The 14,208-nt window shown below is 37.5% G+C and overlaps 1 protein-coding gene across 1 annotated transcript in view; it reads left to right on the plus strand.

The window, feature by feature from the left end:
- DNER (delta/notch like EGF repeat containing) overlaps nt 1-14,208 on the plus strand; it is a 1,500,171-nt gene that overhangs the window by 648,546 nt on the left and 837,417 nt on the right. The gene's annotated exons all lie outside the window — the stretch shown is intronic.

Below are 14,208 nucleotides of genomic sequence, written 5' to 3' on the forward strand. Positions count from 1 at the left end.
TTGTAAATTCAGCACTCACTAATTTACCAGCACATTCATGTTGTAGAAGAACACAAGGTCTGATACTTAGCTTTCACATTAAGTAACAATAGCTCTGCCTTTGTCCTCAGTGCTACAAAATGTTATTTTGTTATTGTTCTTAGGACCTAGTGTCACTGATATAAGAAGACAGTTCATTGTGAGCTTTATTGTACATTTGTGAATTACTGAACAATTTCATAAATTGTCTGGTTATGGAGCTTTTAGGTGGTATTTATGGTCTCGAGATTCGTACTTTCATAGTAGTTATTCAGGAAGAGTGCCACTATACCTATATCAAGTACGCGAATCCCAGGTTATTTGTGATGAGTACATCAATCCTTCTTTGTGAAATGTGTAAAGATGGTGAGGTTAATCCTTAAGTATGTGCTAAGCAGTATGTGAAAACTTAAGTGCTCATATAATTTCAGAAGTATTCGGGTATTATTGTAGAACGTGGTTGTGAGCAAGCATGTTTGAAGTTTTGACACATATTTAAGACAAGTGGCATCCAGCGCTGTTATATTAACTATTTAATTAACATAAAGTGTATTTATGCTTTCTATAGGAGTATTATTATGTTGACACCCTGATTGTTTCTTTAAAAGCATGGAAAGGATAAGATAGGAAAGATTGAAAACAGGAGACATAGCAAAGAGGGTTGTGCTAGAAGAAGTTGGAGAGGAGAGGATCTATACTGTTGCCTGGAGAGACTTCCCCTTTTTCATTTTTTTCCTTCTTTTTATGTAAGATGGTTGTTTGGGTAGGAAGTAGGATTGGGGGTATAGGAGAGAAGATTATGGAGGAGGGAAGTGGAGACGAGTTCATTAAAACAGCATCCCAGTCCACAGGACTTCAAATCTTTCCTTGCCTGACGGTGTTGCACTGGTGAACTGTGGTGGTGCCATGGTCTATGCCAAGCAGGGCAGTGAGCCTTGAACTCACTGAAGAGTATCCTGGACTGGCTAAATATGTGTGTCCACTATCTGCTCCACCACATTCTCAGCCAACTCCCAAAGCTCATGGACTCTGTGGCAAGCCAGGCTGCACTGTGCCAGGGTGCCTACAGGGCCAGTGCCACTGCCCTGGCACTGAGAGAACATCCATGGATGAACAGAGGTAAACATTCCCTGTCCTAGGAGGAGCATGGTTGGGCTGCTCCTATAGCTCCTGGACCTGTGGATAAATTAACATAAATGGAAGGGCAAGTGGTAAAAAACACAAAGTAATGTATAATTAAAATAAGAAAATGAGAGAGAGTGAGAGTATACAGAAAGACAAACAAGAAACTGAGACAATAAATCTACTCATAATATAATACATCAGTACAGTCCTTATTAATAGTGATTTCTTTTTTATTACAGTTTTTGTTCACAAAACATACTCTGTGAAAGGGCTCTGGAAAACTGAAAATCAGTCAGTATAACTATATAAAATGGTGATGCTTGTTTAGATCTGTAGTCTGCTGATAATAAGGGGATAAGCTGGTGTAACTTATGAAATTGTAAAATTTGAAATGTCTTGCTGATATGGATTGTCATGCAGTTGTATACTAAAGGCATACTACTTTTTGTATTATGTTTGTGTTATAAATTATTTCTGGATTTGTACTTAAATGTAAAAATGTCAGTTATTATTCAACACATTTCTTTGGAGAATGATGCTCCTTTATTTCAGAATCATGTTTGCATACTCATTAGCAACTTTAGTATCTTTAAGTACCTTTGCTCTTATGACGGATTGTAGGAAAGTTCCTTTTCAGCTACATATAAAAGACATAGAGGATACTTACTTCTCTATCACAGATGTGTGTTCAAAGCACTCTTAAATGTTATATTTATTAATCAGCAAAGCATGGAATTTATTCTTGTACTGAATCTGTGTATTTATTTCTGTATACATTTTTTACTGAGCCTAACTCCTGTATATGCTTACATTTATTAAGTAGCAAAGCACATATTTTCATAAGGTATCAGCACTGAATCCATCTGTAATGCTAAATATTTCTTGTTTACTGCAAGTTGAACTAGAAGTATATCCTGACTTCCTTCAAATTACATTTTGATGTCAGTGTATAGTGTGTCTCTTTTAGGGATTGGTACTTTCTTCAACCTTTGCAAATATTTTCAATGTAATTACAGTTTTGCACTATGCATTTTTTAAATCATCACATGATATGAATTAAAAAATGCATAGTGCAAAGCTGTAATTACAATGGAAGTTGATGTATGCAACACACTCCTAAATTCTGAATGTAAGACATCGAACAGTGCATTTCTCAGTAATGTCTGTGCTGGTTATTCAGTTGCTACTTTAACCCCACCCACAGTCTGTAGGGTGTAGTGACTGAGTTTAGCCATCTTGTACGTGCAGTTACTATTTTGGAAGAAATGCCTGTCTTATATAATTATATTAAGACATATTTTGTGGACTACACAAACCAAAACATTTTAACATCTCTCTGCCTGTAGTATAAATAATTAATAAGCTTATACTTACAGTATAGGAAATTATTTGGTAATGCAAATATGTTCGTATCTGTTTGTGTATAAACACACACTTGTGTATGTATATCTCTGTACATTTATACTATTATATATGCATGTTTACTTTTCGAATCATACATATACAATTGTAGTTATACACAAAAGTATATCTGTACATAAACATACCGTAACTGAATACAGATGCATTTTTGTTTACAGATATGTTTATGCTTGTCCCTTCTTTTTGGATTGTTATCAGTACAGATATATATTTGCATTTACAGATACATTTATTGTTTTATTTAGCTATATTTCTGCAATACCTGCCCAGTTTCTTTTGTAAAATCCACTTTACAGAAGATTTAAAAATAAAATTTTAAAATACTTTCTGTGGAACTCAGGCCTTCTCACCCTAACTTATTGTATCCATTTGGCCAACTGGTCAGGTCTGTGCCTTTCAGGTCATTATAACTGTACCAGCACTAAGACCCAGAGAAGGTGGCCTCTGTCAGCCATGACAGGTAATCACCATACTCTTGCCAAGTGTCAACCTTTTTCCATTCAGTGCTGAGTAATGCTCTTTTGATCTTATCCAGACATGACTTCTCCAAGAAGTAGACCCTGTTTTTTGTCTCCTTATCAGACCAGCTTGGAGCTCAGCCTCATGTCTTTACAAGTGCCATCATTCAAAGTGCCAGTACCAAAGTGAGGTATGTCAGTACAGGGCTGTGGTTCAGAGTGTGGGAACCCTACCCTCTGGGTGTGACATCACCTTAAACCAACCAAACTGATAAATAGGGTCATTAAGTGTGGAACTGTTATTATCTACAAGTTTAGTTTTACCAAACCGCCTTGTCACATAAACATGGAGCATATTTTTAAGCAAATAGTATTACATGTGTTTGCTATTGCAAGTGAAAGTTATTAAATCATTACTATTTAATTTGATTTTTTTTTTTGCTTCTGCATGTTAATCTATTGCAATGTATTAAATTTTATTTGTACATTTGATTTAAAATCGTGTATTACTTATTTTTGAAAGCATGTCTTTCTAAGTAGTGTATCTGATAATAATGTTTTTTTTTTCATATTACTTTGCTTTATAAATAAATCTTCTAGTGGGTGTCATTTTACTATGATAGAAACTACTGAGTGTTTTGAGGTGAGAAGTTGTGTCACAGTATGCATAATGCACATGAATTAGGCCTTATGATTATGCAGCCTAAATGTTGTTGACTCCGTTTTTACTTTACTATGCAGAGGAAAATTTGAGATATATTAGGCTTGTTCACATGTTCCCAAAGCCAACTTTGTACAGCACTGCTCAGCACCACTTGCTCACAGCCACCCGAGGTCTAGTTATATGAATCCTTTAACATTTGTACTCACATATTACTGGGAATCATACAGATAAGCAGAACTCAGCTTAAATTGCATACAACACCTAAATAAGCCTGATTTTATGTGAATAAGTTTAATGCAGCATTGCAGTCAGTTGAGTTAGGTGAAAAGTATTTTGAAATGGTGAAAAGTTTATCAAGTAAGATAAAAATAACAATATAGTAAAAGTTGCTGGAAAATAGTACATATTAAAATTTATAGAGCAGTTATTACTAGGAAATTTGTGTTCTGCATTTATCTGACTTTCCTATGCAGTTGATTCATGTTAATGCTGATGACATGAGTGTCATTTATAAATGGGGATTCTTGACAGTGGTACTGTAAATGAATGGGGAAGTTCTGCTGATGACAATGTGAAAGATAAATGTTTGCAATGCTTTTTTGGTATTTATAGATTATGCCACACAGCATACAAGTAAATAATTTCAAGTGAGTGAAGTCTGTACTGCATTGTTATCATTGTATTGTGTTGTCATGATACATACTGCTTTATTGTGGCACAGGATTTGTCACTCATGCATGAACTATCATGACAGAGTAAATAAAGAGAAGTAAAACGTGAAATATCTCAACTGTGTTAGCAATGGCATAAAATTGCAATATAATGATAAGTGTTTGCAATACTATTACACATTTGTGGATGATGCTGTAATAGTTAATGCAATACAATTTTTACTGGGTGAAGATGGACTTGCAGTATGTATATGAATATGGGTGCTGTGCCGCCAAAAATGTTTAGTATACTCCAATATCTGAGTAGTAATACTAGACATTATTTGTGTTCTTAAAGAAATTACTATTTCATGTCAAGTTTTAATACCATTGATGTGCAGTGATCACGGGGTTTTAAAGTTTAATTCTGGCAAAGTGAAATGTAAACCAATGCACTGAAGATTAACAGCAAATTACTTGGAAGCAAAACAGTCGCTGTGGAAAACTAGTTGAAGTAATGCACTCAGTGGAAAAACTGCAGAAGAAGATGAAAAGTTTTGAAAGAGAAAATGAATGTAAAACATAAAAAAAAAAAAGTTTGAACATTAGGCACACACCATCAGGAGAATATACTTCCATATGAACAAGATACTTGATTAATGTGAGAAACAAAAATATATATAAGAAATGGAAAAGAGAACTATGACTTTGAAAACTTAAATAAACAAGCTGAACAGACAAGTTAAGCATAGTCTGTGACATGATCAAGAACATTTTGAAGAATATTTATATAAAGATTTTGAGCATAATAGGACAACATTTTATAGATACATATGATGTGGTAGGAGGAAAGACATACAGATTTTTTAAGTGTTTGTAGATTCTAAAAATTTATTCTCAGGCAAAATAGATTATAGATCTATTTACAAAATTTTATATAAAGCAATTTAGCTCCACAATGGGGGTGATAAATTATATACTAGTGACATACAGGTAACCTCAGATACTGAAATCAAATTAGATTAGATTAGATTGAAAAAGAACTATGCAAACTGGATCCAAATAAAGCACAAAGATGAAGAGGAGATGGAATTAATAATAATGACCTGAGAACACTTCGGCATGAACTTACAGTACGATTATATCTGTTATTTACTAGTACATATAAATATAGATAGATTCCTCATGACTGGAGACATGTGCTTATTAAACCTCTATTTAAGGAAAAAGGAAGGGGAAGTATGACAAACCTGGAATTATATAAACCCATAAGTTTATGTTTATTTTCTGGAAAAATAGAGAATGTTATAGTGGATAAATTATTGTCAGAATTAGAAAAACTGGGACTTGAAACCATATACCAGTATGTAGATGTTGAACTTAGATCTATTACCACCTGTTTCATGATGTTCTGTAACAATATAACAACAGCTATGAATGATAAATTGGGCTGTGATGAAATTTATGTAGTTTTATCTTCAGTATTTGATAGGCTCATACACAAAACACTGAGCAATAAATTAGAACAACTAGATATCGATGTACTCTTGATAAGACAGATAGCTGCATGGCTTACAAATAGGGCATGGCAGTTATCACGCAGCAATTGGACAGGTGAATTTCGACGTTACAGTCAGAGATTGCCAAAGGGCTCTATCCTAGGCCCATACTTGTTTAGATTGTATCTTTCGGATCTATCTTTTTCATCTGAGGTGTTTTACAGTCAGTATGCAAATTGCTTGAAAATGGGTAAAATTAATACATTTGTTACACTTAGTGCATGTCTGCAAAAGAACATGAGTAAATTGCCCATTTGGGCACAGAAGAATAATATGCTGATAAATACATAAAAAATAAGCACATGAGATTTGGGAGACATAATCTGAAAAGTGAATACTTAATACGGCACACAGCGATTAAAACTGCAGACTCATTTAAGGACCTGCGTATATGGGTAGATCCAGCTTTGAGTTTTCTAATCATATCAGCCAGTTGGTTAATGATAGTTATGGAATTATAGATTGTATAAAAAGATTTATAAAATCTAGGAATTCATAAATGATGAAGTCATATTAGACCCAAACCTTAGTATGGAAAACAATATGGAAACCCTATAAGAAAACAAGCATGAGTAAACTGGAAAGAGTCCAGTGGAAAAATGCCAAGGGCATCCATGCATAAGAAAATTTAAGTTATTATAAAAGACTAAAATATCTGAATGTGTACAGTGTCTCATATAGATATTTAAGAGGAGACCTTATTTGCAGATTTTCTCGAAATGAGAACTGTACTAATTGTTTCTCTGGGAGAGTAGCTGATGCATGGAACAGACTACAGAATTACATTAAAGCAAGCACTAATTTAGATATTTTTAAGAACAGCCTGGACACTTATTATAAGGACAACTGTTTTGGTACAGTGGCAGGCTAAAAGGGCATTGCTGCCCATGCTTGAAATTTTTGTATTTATGCATGTAATGTAATCAACTCATTGGGTGGCCATGGTGGTGAAGCGGTTAGCATTATCGCCTCACAGCAAGAGGTTCTCTGGTTCGATCCTCGGCTGGGGTGCCTTCTGTGCGGAGTCTGCATGTCCTCCCTGTGGTCACGTGGGTTTCCTCCGGGTACTCCGGTTTCCTCCCACATCCCAAAGACATGATGTAGGTGGATTGGACACTCTAACACCATAAAACTCCACTGCCAATCATGAGCGGACAGTTGTTCCGCTGTGGCAACCCCTAACTGGGAAAAGCCGAAAGAAGAAGAAGAATGTAATCTATTCATTCTCTTCAGGGTCATCCACAGGAATAAGCAGTTCCAGTGTGCCAGTAAATGTAGTATATATAAGCATCAGAATGACTAATAATGAAGATGACAGTTATATTTATGAGACAGCCTGAGGAAAGTGGCATACACTTACCAAATTTAATAGCAGGATCACACACCCCACAACATGCAAATAACTCTGTAGGAGGTGACACTGGATATCAAAGTCAAGTACATGGTGACAGTGCATTATGGGTTCTAGTGGGAGAAAGACATGGCACCTCAATACCAGTGTCTCCAGACCAATAGGAACAGCTTCTAGATGACAGCAGAGTCCATCTCACATTTAGTATGAGTCTGTTTGTTCAGCCATTCAGTCTCAATGTTTCAGAATCCTCTCTAGCAGTTCCCAACATTTCAAGTGGTTACCGTCTGGACAAGTGGGTGCATATGACATCACACTACAAGTATGTCTCATGAAGGTAGTGGAAATAACAGGAAAGAAAACACAACAGAATCGAACTGCATGTAGCAAAGCCTCTCATTCATGGTCTCAGTCCAGAAGCACTGTGAGATTAGTGTCTGTAGGATCACCTGCATCAAGTAGGTCTTGTCATTGCAGAAAGTCACCATCCAGCTCACATGACAGCCCCTTGTTGAGATCACATGTACATTCACCTACCCTATCTTTAAAGATGCAGGATACATTTGTCCTAGACCTATTCTGTTTCTGGTTATACATTTCAGGTAATTAAAATGTAAACCCTGCATTTCAATTTGACTAACATGCTTTTCAATAGACTGAAATCATTGTTTAACTTCAAAGGCAACTTATAATATGTGTGTGTGTGTGTGTGTGTGTGTGTGTGTGTGTGTGTGTGTGTGTGTGTGTGTGTGTGTGTGTGTGTGTGTGTGTGTGTGTATGTGTGTGTGTGTGTGTATATATTGGTCTACTTTTCTTTATTGAAATTTCCCCACTTCCCCAAAAGTGCACTACATCGAAAGTGCACTTTTGCGAAAGCCAATTCACCGAATCAGAAAAAAAAAACTACCGTAAACACTGCACCCCACCCACCTCACACCCACCCTACTTAAATATACTAACTCTGAGATTGCACTACAGTGGGGAAAAGGATATATTTCCTTATCCCCACTGTAATGTGCTTCGGTAAATCATCTTTTGCGAAAGTGCACTTCCGATGTAGTGCACTTTCTCTTAAGTGGGTTCAACCTTCTGTTTCATGACAAACTGTGTTTTCAACAAACAGAAGGAGACCTATATATATATATATATATATATATATATATATATATATATATATATATAAAACTGCCGAATATGTATCTACACAGTGTAGTCCTGTATTAAGAGGATTTGCATGTGCATTTCATTTTAAGTAATGGTTATACCTACAATAAAAGAAAACAATCTTGAAATAGATATGAAAGGCTTAACATGATGACAATATGAATCTGGGACAGGACTGTATTAAAATGATCATTCTCAGCTCGTGACAGATTTCTCATATGTGTCACGAGCCGTGGTTCCAGTGAGTATTCTACATCATCTGATAAACAGAACAAAAAAAAGGAAAGGCTGGAGAGTTGGGCAGAGAAAACATTTTACTATGCATAACTATTGTTTTATAAAAATAATAAATTGTATTTACCAACAAGATGATCACTGGACATACTACAATGCAGGAAAATGTGGTAGAGTAAGCTGGTGTGCCATATACAGGAATCATGCGCACTGCCACGATGCTGGGCAGAGACATTGGTGATGCATCCCCATCTGCCACACACTGTGTGGCAGTTAATGGAATGGTAGCCCTAGCTATTTCATTTACAAACCACCTGTGGACATGACAGTGCCTTAATGGAAACATGGGTGCAAATTATCACACCAAGCATCTCAGGGAAATGTGCTACCCCATAAAATGCACAAATAGTCCAGGCTCAGTCCAGAGGTGACAGTGAGACATAAATACAGTGATCAACACATGCCAAGATTACGTCCAGAATTTGTTGAAGTATCCTTGAGGAAGAATCCTGAGAAATACCCAGCTTGTTCCAAGTATGTCTCTGGATAGTCCCTGTGGCAAATACACCTTAGTATCCACAGGGATAAGAAGGCCATGCATCAATCCAGTACTGTTGCGTGGCCATACATGCTCACTTAGATGCTTACAATATCCCTGTACACTCTGCATCTATCAAGGATTTTCTGATTGCCAGAATTATGGTCAGTTATTCTGTGTCTATATCTTTGCCTTCTTGGATGGCAAGTGGGAAATTGCAAAGTTAGAATCATGAGACAGCATCTTCACTGATTGCAAAGAAGATAGAAAAACCTTTTATAACATATCTGCAGAAGGTACAGAATCCCATTGAAATATGACAGTGAACCTTAAACAGAGGGCTTATTAGTATTTAATGTTTTATATCATTTCTCATTACCATCTAATTGTTACTTAACTTGCATAAGTTTATTTGAGGTAATTGAGATTTAGCATAAATGGCCTCTATGAATCTCACCAGAGGTGGTGCTTGTGTGTGAACAGCGCCGATTGTCTTAACATGTTCACATAACGACAATGAGTGTCACCCTTTTTGCCTTGGACCTCCACTGAAACTTTTTTTCCCCCTACCAAAACAGAAATCACCAGTCAACAAATGAAAATAAATGAATGAATAAATAAATAAAATCAGCATGCTACTTACAATTCAAAGCTGATTACTATAGCATGCTGGTTACTGCATATATTTACATAAAATAGGTTTTAAAGCAAGCTTGTCTTTATAAGTCAATGCTTCTTGGTTATAAAAGCAAGTAGCTGGCTCCAATAACATTTTTATTTTTATTTTTATTTTACATTTGTGGAGTGGGATAGTCCGACTGGATATATGTCCATTTTCAGTGGCGGCCCAGGGAGAAAAGCTCCACATACCAAAAAAGGGACAGTACATAAATCACTGAGTGATAAACTCAGGCAGACATGTTTAGAAAAATATAGACAAAGAATACAGGCAGAGATATCAATATACACAATGTTAAGACTTACATCTGATTGGCAGAGACGTATCAAAAAATGTGAACATAGAATACAATCAGATTTCATAATTCACAATGCTTAGACATTTAAATGCTATGAGGCAGAGATACTTGGCTAAACAGCAGGTTGGGTTGCAAGACATGAGTTAGTGAAGTTGTTAATCAGGTTTAGAACAACAGCACAGCCAATGAGATGTGAGGTATTTTTTGAGTTCTCTTTTAAATAGGGGTAATGAGATTTCCTTGGTAACAGTAGTAGGGAGTAGATTCCAGATTTTACTGGTTGAGTTGGCAAATATAGCATCGCCTGCAGAGTTGTTGGATTTTTGGGTCAGTATCAATAGTTTATCAGCTGAGCATAATGGCCTTGGATCACTATGAGGGGTGAGAATATTTTCGAGGGCAGGGGTGTTATCAGGCTGATGGAGTATTTTATGTGCTACTATAAGCTGATTGAACTGTAGAAGGGTAGGATACTCTAGCCATCCCAGTGCTTTGAGGTTCTGGCAATGGTGGGTCCTAAAAGCCATGCCAGTAGCGAATCTCGATATATGATTGTAACACCTTGCTAATTTGTTGAGATTGGTTTTGAATAGTGACTACAGGGGAGGCATACATAAGGGTAGAGAGGAGGTGTGATTTTGAAATAGCTACCCTAGCTAGGGGGGGTGAGGAAAGGTTTGGCTGTACAGGGAGCCAAGTTTTTTGTTGAAGGACTTAATAGTGTTATTTACATGTTTATCAAATTTAAGATTGTTGTCTATTATTACACCTAGAAGCTTTGTATGGTCATCAGGGGAGATAATGGTGTCATTGCTAGATTTGATGTTGAAGGAAGGAGGAGAAATTCTACGGTTAGGGGAGAAAAGTAGTAGTTTGGTTTTGTTAGGATTTAGAAGCAGGCGGCGATTAGCTTGCCATGCTTCTACTGTGCTGAAAGTGGTCTGGGTGAGGGTTACAGTTGTGTAGGAGAGGAGGCGGAGCATATTAGCATTGAGTCATCTGCATATTGGATGCAGGTGGCTCATGGGAAGGTGATGTGCAGATCATTGATAATGATAGAGAAAAGAAGGGGACATAGTATGGACCCTTGTGGGACGCCTAGGGTTAGAGGAAGCTGGGATGATAGCTTGCTCTGCCATAAGACAGCCTGCTGTCTACCGTTTAGGTAGGAGTGAAACCATTGTATTGTGTGTTGGTCTAAACTGATGGTTTGTAGGGTAGTGAGCAGTAGCTGATGGTTGACCATATCAAAAGCTTTTGCGAGATCTAAGAAGAGTGCTGAAGATAGTTTGTTGTTGTTATGATGTAGAATGATGACATTAGAGAAAGATAGAAGAGCCACGGTGGTACTGTGGAATGGACTAAAGCCGTGCTGAGAGTCGGCGAGTTTTCTGTTTTGAATAAGAAAGTGTATGATTTTAGCTAATGGTGAAAGAATGGCTATAGCTCTAAAGTTATATAATTCTGTGGAACTTCCTCTTTTATGGGGAGGTATAACGTGATATTTTCCATATTGCTGGGATGGATCCTTCTGAGATGGATCTGTTGATCAGAATAGAAATGGGAAGTGCTATGGCATCAGCTGCTTTTTGAAGATATTCAGCTGGGAAGTGGTCAGCAGCTAGTGTAGTAGGTTTTAGCTTTTTGAGTAAGGTCCAGATCAGGTTGGTAGGTACGGTTTGAAAGGTAAAGGTGGGTCGGGTGCTGGGTGGATCAGGGCTAGATGTGCCAGAGCTGGTGTTTGTGTCTGATGGAGTGAGATGGGTAGCTATAGACTGGATAGTTTCAGTAAAGAAGGAGTTGAAGCTGTTTGCAATTTCTACAGGGGATTTATCAAGGACAGCTGATGGGGTAGGAGTGGTGAAATGGCCTGGGTGGAGAAGATTGTTAATACCAGCCCAGAACTTTTGAGGTTTTAGCTGATATTTTTGTTGTAGGAGTGTGTAGTGATTTTTTTTTTTGTCTAGAATGACAGATTTTTTTGTCTGATTCCTTAGCTGCCAGTATCTTACTTGGTCCATAGGGGCTTTGTCACCTGGCTCAGGCGTTGTTTCTTAGTTTAATTTTGGGTTTTGTTTCTTTAGATAGCCACTGTGCAACAGTGGCTTTTACACGGATGGTACGGGTAAGAGCATGGTGGTTAAGGATAGCCAGAAATCTGGTATTGAAGTACTCAACTGCTTCTTGTAATGGGAGTCGTTTCCAGACATTCCAATTACATGCTTTGAGTTCATTTTGGAAGTCATCAAGGTTAAAGTTCCTGATGTTTCTTATAGTTTTGTAGGTGGACTGGTTGGGAATGTCAGCTTTGAGCCTAATAATATAAGTAAGGCAGTGATCACTTAGATCATCGGGTAATGTAACTGATGGGTCTATATTAGAACACTGAAGTTTTAAAACTTTGAATGTTCTAATATCGACCCCTATTCAGCAAACGCTTAAAATATCAAACATGCAGAACAGCACATTTTTTCCCAGGGAAAAAATTTGCTGTTCCGAAACACATACACACAACACAAGCACACCAAAAAAACAGCAATCCACACACATACACTTAAAATCCAACATCTAACCCTACACTAAACTGTACATACACTACTATCTATCCACTTACCTTAACCCAAACCCTAACCCTAAGGTCCGGCACTATCGCACACTCACCTCACCCACGCCCTAACCCTAACTTACCTACCCCGCCCTATCCTAACGTCCTTCACAGTTGCACACTTACCTGACCTGAGCCCTAACCCTAACTCACCTAACCCGTGCCCTAACCCTCACGTCCACACAATCGCACACTTACCTGAACCCGACCCGTAACTTTCCACCACAGTGCTGAAAATAGCAAAGCCACAGAAATGGCCAACCGAATTCTTTCCCTAGGAAAAAATTCAGTGTTCTGCGGCTTTGCTATTTTCAGTGTTTGCTGAATAGTGGACAACATTAGAACATTTGAAATTTCAAGACTTTGATGTTCTAATACAGACCGTACCTGACTTGTACTTTTGGGGGTGGCTGCCAATAAGTATCCAATCAAGGATACTATATTTGACACTATTTTTGCTAAATCTGGTGGGGGTGGCAATGATCTGAGTAAACCCATGGAGATTTAAATGGGTGGAGGGAGTTTCAGAGGAACAGGTGTTCCAATCAATGTTAAAGTTCCCCAAGACAATGGTTTCCTGGGGATAGTTAGAAGCTAGCCAATGTTAAGATATTTTCTAGAGTATTATCATTCTTGCCAGGTGGAATATAAATGCAGACAATGTATCTGCATTTATTTTTGTTTATTATTAGTTTGGTGATGAGAATTTCTGCATTGCCAAACTGGGGTGGCTATTGGGTGTCAGTTGTTATTGTTAGGGTAGATCTGTATAGTACAGCTACCCTGCCACCTTTCCTGGAGATCTGGTCCAGTCTAAGGCTGTTGCACTGTGTGTGTGTGTGGGGGGGGGGGGGGCTATTTCGTTATCTTTGGTTATTGGTTTTAGCCAGGTTTCTGTGAGGCAGAGGATATCAGGGGAGTGAACAGCTAAGAGTCCATGTAGGCTATGTATCTTGTTGTTTAGGCTTCTGATGTTGAGATGACAGTCCAGAAATGAGTTTGGAAGTCTATCAATCTGGGTAGTGCACATTTGGTTGTTAGATGGTGTTCTTGGGTCTACTGTTGTGGATGGGCCAGGGTTGGGAGTCTCCATCCTTCATAAGATTCATTTTTAAGTTGCTTATGAGTCTTAAAAATTTGTTTATGATTTTTTGTAGGTTTTGGTTTTTAAGCTAATGTAGCAGTATTTAGTCAGGTGGTGGTAATTGGGGGAAAAAGGAATTAGGAGAAGGGGTGGTTATGTGGTGGATAAACTTATTAAATGCTGGGCTGGTGTCTGACAGTTTGGGTATTGGATTTCAAGATGCTGTACATATTCATAGGAGCTTAGGTGATAAGGAATGGATAGCAGGGGTACTAACGGTAGCAGCATTAGTGTTTTAGCTGTAGTCATAGTAAATTACTAGGGTAGGGTCTGTATTGAGTGCATGTGGTGGATAAAAG

This window comes from Protopterus annectens, chromosome 4.part1, assembly GCF_019279795.1.
Source record: "Protopterus annectens isolate FY-2018-M chromosome 4.part1, PAN1.0, whole genome shotgun sequence".
In the NCBI taxonomy this organism is placed as follows: Eukaryota; Metazoa; Chordata; order Ceratodontiformes; family Protopteridae; genus Protopterus; species Protopterus annectens.